Here is a 12111-nt window from a genome sequence, read left to right as displayed (position 1 = left end):
CGATCTCGCGGTCCGGGAGTTCGAGCCCCGCGTCAGGCTCTGGGCTGATGGCTCAGAGCCTGGAGCCTGCTTCAGATTCTGTGTCTCCCTCTCTCTCTGCCCCTCCCCCGTTCATGCTCTCTCTCTCTCTCTGTCCCAAAAAAAAAAAAAAAAGTTGAAAAAAAAGTTGAAAAAAAAATTTAAAAAAAAACAGCAAGTGTGTTGCTGTGATTTAGAATACTTAACTATGTCAAATTTATATTAGTAAATCTGGTAGAACAAGAAATAATACCACAAACTGTATCAATCCCACATCATCAGCCCTTCTGAATATCATAACGTTCCTGCTGCTATTCCAAGCTGTCCTTGGAGATAGCAGTAGCCCCACCACATACAAAAGGTTTCCTTTCTGCCTTCATAATTGTCCAGGACAACGCATTCTTACATTTCATTTTTAATCATCTAAAGCTTTTCAGAGACTCCAGAGTCCGCCTTCAATAGTGCCATAAATGAGATCCAAGATTTCTAAGAGCCTTATGTTTCTTTCTTCTTGTGGTTGATAACATGCTGTTTCTGCCTTGTACTGGATACCAGATGTGGAGCAGTTAGCATAAGGAGAGGAAAATAAGAAGGCTATTCATGGGAGGGCCAGATTCATAGGAGAGCAAAAATAATTTCCTCAAACCAGGAAGCCTCTTTCTTAAAAACAGTATCCATTTATTTCAAGTGCTGAGATAAGGCAATTTAGAATGATTTTCACTTTGGCACCAAAATCTTAAGTAGAAAACAGTACTAATAGAAAAGGATTGGATGGCAATTCTTGCCAGAGAGAGGGGGGGACAGAGATGCAGACAAAACAATAAAAACCTTCCAACTCAAAAAATTCTTCAGAATTATAAAGCGGGTTATCAATATGCTCCCATATATGGAGAGTTATAGAATTAGTAATGTGATAGTATTTTTATTTATTATTATTATTATTACTATTACTACTGATGTTGTATTATTTTTTTAAAAAGCTCCTGGTTCAGTTTGTGTGCATAAATAATGAAGATGTATAACAATAAAGGCAAGATAATAGAGACCATAAGTTAACTATTTCTGTAAGTACAAAAGCATCTCAGCGGTTCCCAAACCTGGCTACCTATTCAAATCACTCCAGTCCTCCCCTATAGGTCCTTATTCAATAATTCTTAGATGAATTTTGTAACTCTATACTTCTCATGATCTTTCTGGATGATTCTGATGCCTTTTCAGTTTAAAAACCACAGGAGAATTCAAGTTAAGAGACAGTTTTTAAAATACCCATATATTAGATCAGCTGTATTGGGAAGAGAATTTCTAATTTCTAAATAAGCCCATCTCATCCACAGCAGGGCCCTACATGCTCCTTCCTCATGTGCTGTTGACTTGTGGGATCATATAAGCCTGTGCAGAGCTGATGAACAGTGTGGACCAGCACTCTTAGAAAAACACACATGCTCAGCAAAGTCAAAAGTTTGCACACAATTTTTGGGAGTCGGTAGACGGCTGAAGCCCATTAGAGCTACGAACCCGTTTGAATGATTGCCCCTGTGATTTGTGAGGGTTCATAGTTCAGTGGCTTCCCCTCACGTTTGAGCACTTAAGGATAGCCTGTGTGTTTTTTGAAAGGACGCTGCTCCACTTTTGAGGCCAGGGTTAAGAAATAACCAGGAAAGCCATAGGCAGTAATCTGGATTACCACATGAGCCTCTAAAGTGGCCTCTGCCTCTGCTTCATTCCTCTTCAGCCCACAGGTCTGCAGGAGTAATTTTGTCAAAGTGAATTTCTGAGTATATCCCGCCCATGCATGACACTCTTCAAGGTCATCCTATTGCTCTAGAGATGGTTCAAGGTACACTCTGTACTAGTCAAAGTCAGCCTTCTGCCTGATACCACCTTCTGTTGTTTTCATTTGCTTGTACTGCAGCATCACCTAGGATGCATTTAAAAATACCAATGAATGTGCACTACCCCTTGACCCATTACTTTAAAATCTTTGAGAGCAAAGGGGAAAGAATCCAAAGAGGGTTTTAGTATGAAAGGAGGGAAGGAAGGAAAGAAGGAAGGAAGGAAGGAAGGAAGGAAGGAAGGAAGGAAGGAAAAAGAAAGAAAAGTAAAGAAGTGAGGGAGGAAGGCAGAGAGGGAGGGAGAGAAAGATAGGAAGGAAGAAAGAAAGAAAGGAAGGGAGGAGAGAGGGAGGAAGGGAGAGAGAGAAGGGAAAGAGAGAGAGAGAGAGAAAGCAAGCAAGCAAGCAAGTGGGGAGGGAGGGAGGAAGAAAGGGAAAGAAAGAAAGACCAGAGGGAGAAAAACCCAACTCCTCAGGAGACTCAGTTATGCAACGAGAATCATGAGTCTCTACTGGAGTCTTGAATATCTGAATTACTGAATTACTTGCAATTCCAGAACCCACCTTGCTGCATCTGGCCTCTGAGCTTTTTCTGTGTTCTTCCTTCTGCTGACAACAGTTTTCCCCTCCTGCCTCCTTACTAAGCTTAACTGCCATTTCTTATTTCTGAAATAAAAATCCCCTACTCCTCCCCGAACTGGATTCGTTTTGCCTCATATGTGCCCACTGCTCATCTCTATCTGACTACATTCTAAGCTGTTAAACAGTAGTAGAGAGGCTTGATATTTGGGGTTTGTTTTGTTTCCAGGGCTAGAACCAGAGCTGGGCACTAAACCTGGCACATTAAGTAGCCACTTAATAAGTCTTTGTTGAATAAGCAAGGATTCAGATCTGCATGTTAGCATATTCAGATGACACCAGAGTTTAACGATCCTTTACTAGGAAGGACATATGATACCTCATATGATACCTCGACATGGAGACTTGATAGGGTAGATGCGATTGTTTTCTGTTTGCTCAGGTCTACCTTAGAAGACAGTAGCCAGAAAGGGAGACTCCACAAATCTTGGTTTAGTGTTCAAACCTCCCTTTTTACTATCTTTCTATGACTTTGCCTTGGAAGACGCTATTAAATCTTCCTAGCAACTGAAAAAGTTAGAAATACTGTCATTTGTCACCCAACTAACATTAGTTATCCAATATGAGTTATTCCCTGAAATGAGTCTCAGTCTGAGAAATGTGGGTCTGCTTGGTCTGTAGATGGTGACCAGGTAATGCGTGTTAAAAGCTCTTAACTACTCTTGGTCTGAAGTTTCTCTAAGAAGACAATTTGATATTTGTTAGGGTAAATAATTTTGTACTACTGATACCACTCTGGATACTTTATCTTGGAATAGATAATAACAGAAAACTTTAAGCACACTCCGTATGCCATGCACTTTTCCAAAGATTCAACATGTATTAACGCCTTTAATCTTTACAACCCTAAAAAGAAACTTCCATTATTATCTCCATAACACAGATAAGGAAACCGAAGCACAAAGAGGTTGTTTAACTTCCCTAAAATTACATAGCTACCGAACAGAAAGGCCAGGAGTCAAATGAGCCCATGTTTTAGCCCCTCTCCTGGACTGCTATTCAAAAGACAGAAGTACGGTTACAATCTGCTTATTTTATAACATGTGTATTTAATCAGAATCCATACCTGCAGTTGGATTTCAGATTTTTGAAGAAGTCAAACTTCTCACTGGCTTACCTAAATAGAAGCCTGGCTATTGTCTGTTTCGGTTTTGTTTTGTGGAAATAATGTAACAATATGTAACTTTTCACAGGCTGTATGATCTGTAAATAAAAGCCCATGTTTCTGTGGCCTATTCTTAAATTTTCAGATCAAGGAACACTTTTCATTCAATATTCACAACAAAATGTTTCTTCTTCTTCCTAGCCAGAAAGAGACAGTGAGAAAAAGAAAGAAGTTAAAAAAAGAAAAAAAAAAAAAAGTTGAGAATGGAATCTGTAAAACTTTCGGAGACTAGACATCTAAAGAGAATGCCCCACTGATGTTTCCTTTAATTATAAGTTTAATGTTATGATATTTTTGAGGCCCTGTGTATCAGTTACTGTGCGGGATGCTAGGGATTCATTTGTGAATAAAGCTGGCAAGGTCAATTGCTAATTAACAAGTAAAGATATCACAGAGATAATTTTAGATGGTGATAAGTGCTGAGAAGAAAATAAAACAAGGTGATTTGATAGACAGTAAAAAAAAAAGTGAGATGTGAAATGAATCATTTGGAGTAGAGATTAGTTAAGGGTTTGGTTACAAATAAAAGCATATCTCACTTTCTGTGTTGCCTTTTAAGTTTTACATGAAATTAACTTTTCACCAAACTTGAAAATTCTTTCTGCTTTTCATATTCTACACTTGTCATACAAAAATGTCAATCAGACTTTTTTTTATTTTGTTTTGTTTTTGTTTTTACCTTCCAAATACAATCAGATTTGCAATTTGTGGGAAATTTATCTCTGAGATATTTGCTGTCTGTGAGTTTTTCATGGAAATGTTTCTGAATAGAAGTACTTCCCACATTGCCAATCTAACTGGGACCTAAGAATAATTAAGTGAAGTAAAACAAGAGAATGGGGATCTGTGTGTAGATATTGCTTAATTTTATTTACAGATCTGAGCTAATCCTTGAATATCACTGTAATCCTACCAGAAAACAGTAAATAAGAGTGAAACCAGTGGTGTTTCATTTCAATAACTCATGAATTCACAGCTTATATGATTAAAATATGGAAAAGTAAATTTGTACGTGTCTGTAGCTCAATGTAAAATTTTAAATGTACTATCCCGGAGTTTAAGCTTGAAGAATTGAAAATAAATCTGCTGTGATCTGTCTTATCTTCAGTTATTTTATATCAGTATTCCTTCAAACCGTGTTTATGAATCAAAACTACACCTTTGTTAAACATTTGATGTTTGAGCCACTCCCTGAAACAGAATTTCCTTTTTGGGGTGTCTGTTGTTAATTCTGAATGGTACTAGGCAAACTTTTGGCTATATCCAAACACACAGCTTTCACATTGCTCCCTTTTGGAAGATGCAATATTATATATATTTCCTGTCTTTCAAATAATAACAGCAACATTATAAACAGCCCCTACCTTGTCATATCAGGAAGGAATCATTCTCTTCAGTCCAGTAATTACAGCGTGCATTTTGTGAGACAGCCTTTGAAAATGGCTCATAATGCTTCCATTTTTTCCCTTGGATTGCAATATATTGTTGGTCATAAAACCTATGAGTTCTGCCAAAAATAAAATTGCAAATTGAGACTGTAGATGGTTTGCCATCCAATCTGTCACTGTTTATAGTTACTACCATTAATTTTAGTCCATAACTAAGGCTAAAACTCTGTATTGGGCTTCTGACTGGCTGAGTACATATTTGTTTGGTACTTAGACTATAGGATATACATGTGGTACTCTTACATTTGAATGCTTATTGTCTGAAAAACAGAGATCGCTAAAACTGTAACATCGGACGTACCAAAGGTCTATATAATAACATCTTTCGAAGATTCCTCTTTCAGAAATCAACCAGTATCACTTACTAAGATTTTCAGGTTGTAAAATATACCAAGAAATACCAGTTAGGTAATACCTTCTAATTCGGCGCGTTTTCCTACCCACCCAATTATCTGCATCCTACGTTAATACGTTAAATATTTCAGTGCCCAGTCAGGAGTAGAGAAAAGCCAAGACTTGGACCCAGGAATGTGCACTCTGAGTGCCAAATTAGAATATGCCTGAGCCAAGCTGTTTATCCTCAGACTTCAAAGTTAGGAAATGTGCATTGCCTTAAAACCTTTCTAGAATTCAAGATCAGTAAATCCTGGAGATCAGTTTGTGATATACTGGCAGGGAGGTCTGAATGGTAGGTTTTAAAGTTTTACTTATCACCTATTTTTTTAATGTTTATTTATTTTGTACGGGGCAGGGACAGAGAAGGAGAGAATCCCAAACAGGTTCTGCACTGTCAGCACAGAGCCCCAACAAGGGGCTCAAACCCACGAACCATGATATGACCCGAAGGAAATCAAGGGTCCCATGCTTAACTGACTGAGCCCCCCAGCCTCCCAACTTATCATCTATTTAAAAAGGAAAGTAAGAGGGGCACCTGGGTGGCTCATTCGATTAAGCATCTGACTTGGGCTCAGGTTACGATCTCATGGTTCTCGAGTTCAAGCCCCATGCCAGGCTCTGTGCTGACGGCTCAGAGCCTGGAGCCTGCTTCAGATTCTGTGCTTCCCTCTCTCTCTGGCCCTCCCCCACTCATTCTCTCTCTCTCTCTCTCCCTCTCTCTCTCTCTCTCTCTCTCTCAAATAAATAAACATCACAACAAATTAAGGAAAGAAAGAGAGAGGTAGGGGGTGGGTAGAAGAAAGAAGGAAACAAAGGGGAAAAAAAAGAGCTTTTCTTTGGTTGTGAAATGTGAAATTGTTCCAAGCACAGGACAGGTTTCCTTCTAAAAGGCATGCTTGTTTCCCAGATGTCTAGTGAGTTTTCTGTATGGTTTCTGCCCCTCCTGTCCTTAATCTCAGCGCTCCAGTTTTCTCATCTATAAAACTGTATGTGTGTGCGTGCATACATACACGTGCACACCCACACACAAAACATATTTCAATATTCTTATATGGATTAACTGAGACAAGCTATAAAAAGGGGCTTCTTTTCTTCCTTTAGTTTCCTTTCTAATGTGTGCATTTTAATTCTATTCAAACTAAAATGGGGGCGCCTGGGTGGCTCAGTTGGTTAAGCGGCCAACTTCGGCTCAGGTCATGATCTCGCCGTCTGTGAGTTCGAGCCCCGCGTCAGGCTCTGTGCTGACAGCTCAGAGCCTGGAGCCTGTTTCGGATTATGTGTCTCCCTCTCTCTGACCCTCCCCCGTTCATGCTCTGTCTCTGTCTCAAAAATAAATAAACGTTTAAAATATTTTTTTTAAAAACTAAAATGTATCTGTGCATTATTTTGATAACAGGGACCTCATTACAGAATGATACTGAATTAGGAAAAAGAGATTTTGCCATGCTACTCTATCCTAGGACCATTGTCCTCTTGCTATAGATTTCCCAGACCAAATAAGAGTTCTTCACATCAGGGGCCAACTGGATAAATGCCAAATACCTTATGGAGTAACCCTTTCCCAGCTTTTCTGTTTTAAATATGACCTATATATGTCCATGAATTTAAAAGTGATTATTCCAAGGGCTTAAGAATAGTTTTTGTTTTTAAAATAGATAAATCAAATTTCAATAAGATACTGTGTATCAGAAACTTAGCTAGATGTTTTCAAAGTATGATTATTAAGAGAAAATGTATTTTATTATATGAATTCTTTAGGTAAATGGTAGTACCTTGGGATAAGGCAACCCTATCCATTATTATGAAAAATTTTCGATTACTAACTGCCCAAACTTAGTTGATCTGTTTGTACTGACTCCAGCATTTTTTAGTTAATTTAATCTGAAATCAGAATAGAATAGCATTGACAGTTAACAGCAATAACAATTGCAGCTAACGTTTCGAGCACTTACTACGTGATAGGCACTGTCCTAAGCAACTTATGTGAATTATCTCATTTATGCTAACAACTATCCTGTTATTCCCTTTTACAGATGAGACAACCAAGGCTCAGACAATTAAGTAACTGTTGCAGAGCCTTACCACTGTTTTTATGACTTTCTAGAATTAATCCATTATTAAAAATTTTAAGCTATTATCTAGGTATATCTTTGTTAGGAAAACAGTTACTATTCTGATTCTTCACCAGAGTCAAGATAGAGATTTCATTTAGAAGTTGTTTACAGATTCAGAGCAGTAGATTAATCCTTTTATATCCCCCACAGTTATTCAGTTTACACAATTCTATTTAAATAAGAGGCAGATGATCAAATCCAGGGTATTGGGTAGGGCCTCTAGTACATCAAAATCTTTATATGACAGGAAAAGTAAGTTAAAGTTAGTAAAGAGATGAGTCAGTTAGATGGTATTCTTTTAATGCAAAAGTTTTCTCAGTAGGAATAGTAGTGTTTCTCATGTCATGTCTCTTCTGGTTTTACCTTATACATCCTTTGTAAGACAAGGAGCAATCATATAATGTGTAAACTGAGTTTACTTTAGAGAGAAGAGGCCTTTTTCTGTGACTGGTTTCCAGGAAGTTCTAGGCAAACCAAATCTCATTGATACAGATGGAAGTGGTTAGGTTAAGACACTGAACGGGGACAGACAATTTTGTAGTACAGATCTTCCATTCTTCAGGAATTTCATATATTTGAATCATACTTCAAAGACCAGGATGACTTACTGGTGGAAATAAGGCCAGTATTCAGGCTTTCAGTCTCTGTTTTGCCATGGAGAAGGGTTTGAAAAGGCGATGTAACAGCCATCTCTATTGCAATTCACAGAAAAACTCAGAGGATGCTAAGCTGTGCCAAACTTCTTAGAGTCTTTTCCCTGCCCTGATTTTATTTTGTCTGTAAATTGGGAATAGCTCTGATCTACCACAGTGGTGAGCTGAAAAATGGTCAAACGGCTGCAAAGTGAGTCTGCTGGTACTACCACGTGTTTTTATGATAAAAAGCTATCCTGAGATTTCAGTGTTGTTTTCAAAGTAAGCCGGTGTATACTGGTAATTTTCATCACATCCCTGGAGGGAGCATTCTTTGCCTCTAGGCGTCTCTATTATAATTATATGATTATATATAATTATAGGCACCTATAATTCCTGTAGGGCAGCTGTTCTCAAACTTTTCATGCATCAAAATTACCTTGGAGAGTTTGTTAAAGTACAGATTGCTGGACAGCACCTCTCAAGTTTATGATTCAGTAGGTCTGAAGCGGGGCCCAATAACTTCCATTTCTACCAAGTTCCCAGATGCGGCTGCTGCTGGTCCAAGGACCACACTTTGGAGTCACTGCTCTAGAGAATGCTGCAGAGATATATTTGCTGGGGTTATTACAACCATTTGACGAAATCCATTTCAATGAGCCACTAGATTGAATGAATGCCATAGACATGGCTTTGCCCTCTGCACAAAGTGGATATGGGCAAACAATAGAGACACTATTTGCTAAATAAAAGTGGCAGCTCAAAAGAGATTTCATTGTAAAATATTAAGAGCATATCAACACCAAGCCCCTTAGGTAATGAAATAAAGACCATCGAATGGAGGTGGGTTAGGAGTCAGGGTAGAGAGGGAAGTTTCTAGGCTTCAGACTAATTTATTTGTCAGCTCTTTAGTATTTATCTAATCAATCCTAGAAGACCATGTGTCTGAAATTAAAGACAACAGGAAATAAGGTGATATATAAGATTCCAACACGAACTGAGGCAAATGTGTTTTCTGGGGTAAAGGATTCGTCTTTATCTCTGTCTAGTAGGAAATAGCCAGTTGATGACAAGAATCATAGAATTAGTGTTATCATCCAATTTTTTAAATAATTTGGATCTGTAAAAGGGCTCTACTTTTCTCAAGCTGAAAATAGGTTAATTTATGTTCATTTTTTTTTCTTTATAAAAATGTTCTTGTACAGAAGTCTCAATATGGCAGGGTGCCTGGGTGGCTCAGTCCATTAAGTGACCTGACTTTGGCTCAGGTCATGATCACATGGCTCGTGGGTTCAAGCCCCGTGCCAGACTCTGTGCTGACAGCTCAGAGCCTGGCGCCTGCTTCAGATTCTGTGTCTTCCTCTCTGGCTGCCCCTCCCCTGCTCATGCACTCATGCTCTCTCTGTCTCTCATAAATAAATGTTAAAAAAAAAATGAAGTCTCAATATGGTGTTATCCTAAGATCTTTGTAATATATAGTTTCACACAGTTCACAAAGTTTTCAAGTGCATCAAACCCCATATTTTTTCATAAACTCCCCTTGTAATAATGCCTTGAACCAACATCTCTGAAAAGTTCAAAGCTCTTGATATATCTTTATATCACTTATTCTGAAAATACCCTTGGGAGGATGCAGACAAGGTATCATTAAACCCATTTTACAGAGAGGACAACTGAAGTCCAGACTGCTTTGTATCACCTAACAAATTAGTGGGGCAGAGTTAGTTATTATATACTTGTGTTAGAATTTTAATATCCTACCTTCAGTTTGAAGCTACATGTTATGTGTTTTCAGAATGAAAGTATTCTCTTTCTGAATAAAGGCTTTGTAAAATGCCAGGTTACTAAATTGTAACTGATCTATAGCAACTCTTTCTCTAGGTCCTACTATCCACATATTCTTGTTAATTCTGTTCTCTGTTTCAACAAACTTACACATACTTTCCTGGTTTTTATAATGATATTTTTATGACTTTTCTCTTGTACAAAATAGGCATGTAATTTAACAATTTAAGAATATATTAAAACTTAAAACATTGAAATTAAAATCATCTCTTAAACCCATCACTCAGAGATATCCACCAATGCTACCTGGTAAACATCCATCCATTTATTTGTCTATAAAATCCTTTACGACAGAAAAGGATTTTTCTAATATTTTTTATATCAGTCCTATAAGCTGAACTTCTTTCTATGTGATTAGTACTTCTTATGAACTTCCTTCTGATAAGACTGAAAGACATGCATAAAAGTAAACAATCATGAGGTTTGATGAACATTCACGAAGTGAACATCCTTATGTATCAGTCTGAGACCAAGAAACCAGCATTGATAGAACTCCTGCGCTCACCTGCAGTCATGACGCACTGTAAAAGTTAAGCAGTAGTTATTTTTGCCTCATTTGAGCTAGATATAAATGATATATATGCTCTTTTGCATCTGGCTTATTTTGTCCAGCATTGTGTTTATTAGATACAATCGTGCACCAACTCTTATTAATGGCTGTATGGTATACTATCGGATGGCTTACTATGACTTGACCAAGGATGAAAGCAAAAAAAAAAAAAAAAGTCATCTATGAGACATTTAAGCTAATTCTAACTCCTCACTGTCATAGACAAGGTTGTTATCAGCATCCCTATTGGCTTGTTCATATTCTTATACAATCTGTGGGATAAGTTCCTAGAAACGGCAATGCTGGTTGTAAAGATATCACAATGTTAAGATTTTTGAAGAGTATTGCCAGGCAGCCCTTTAGTGTGGTAAAAATATATTTCCAACAGTAACATGTGTGAGAGCCTGTTTCCCAATATCCTCTCCATCACTGCACATTACAATTTTCTTTCATCCTTGTGGTTTCTGAGGGTTTTTGGTCTCAGCATATTCTAGCTATTAATGACAATACTTCTCAGTTCAAGTTCTGAGTTATTTCAGAGAGATAAGGACCAGTTTTTATTTTTCAAAACTAACTTATTCTTATATACAATGATATGCATATGAATTGGGTTTTTTGTTTAGTGTAATACTCTTCAGTTAATCATTCTATATTACAGGATTCTTTGAATATATACAGCCAACCTAGCTAAATATTTCATTTGTCAAATATGTATTGTTCCAGGGTATGAAAGGAAATATAAATACTGTGTTCTTTATGTCTACATTTTAATTGCTTTCTATTCCCTTAAATCTAGAGATTTATTTACTAGTCTAAGTAATAATTATTGTCCCATGCTTTCATAACTTGAAGTTTTCTTCCGATAAGTCATTTTTAAGAACTTTTTTGTTATTCTAAAAGTAATATATGATTGTTTGAAAATGCATATTAATTCAAAAGAAAATGAAAATCGTCTGTATTCCCTCCTCCTTATTGTTTGTTTGTTTGAATGCCTCGTTGTAGTCTTTCTTATGTACATTTAGAGAACTATTGTTCACACACACAAAAAAATGAATTACACTTACTGCACATGCTGTTTCCCTCATAATACATTTTACCTATCCAATCTTCTCTTGACTCAAATAATTTTATTCAATCAATTAGGGTATTATATATTTTCTCCAGGGTGTTCTGTAAACACTAAACAGTAAAGAAGGTGAGAGTTCCTTCTTTAGATGGAGTTGTCTCTTAGTTATTGTGTTTGGTGTTGAAAGAGTCCTGGCATCCTGGCACCCAGGGAGCCCGAGTGAGAATGTGTTTCCTGATGTAATTCTCTAGGCTCTATCTAGGGCATCCTGTCCCCTTAGCTGGCTCCTAGCGCCTCTGCCAGACCAAAAGGAAAGGATCAGCTCCTCCTTCCTTTCTGGTCTTCCATGTACATTTCAGCTTCCAGCCACCAGTCTTGAATGCAGAGATATGTAATTTTCTTAGATC

This window comes from Prionailurus bengalensis, chromosome C2 (assembly GCF_016509475.1).
Source record: "Prionailurus bengalensis isolate Pbe53 chromosome C2, Fcat_Pben_1.1_paternal_pri, whole genome shotgun sequence".
NCBI lineage: Eukaryota > Metazoa > Chordata > Mammalia > Carnivora > Felidae > Prionailurus > Prionailurus bengalensis.
This window is presented reverse-complemented; position numbering follows the sequence as displayed.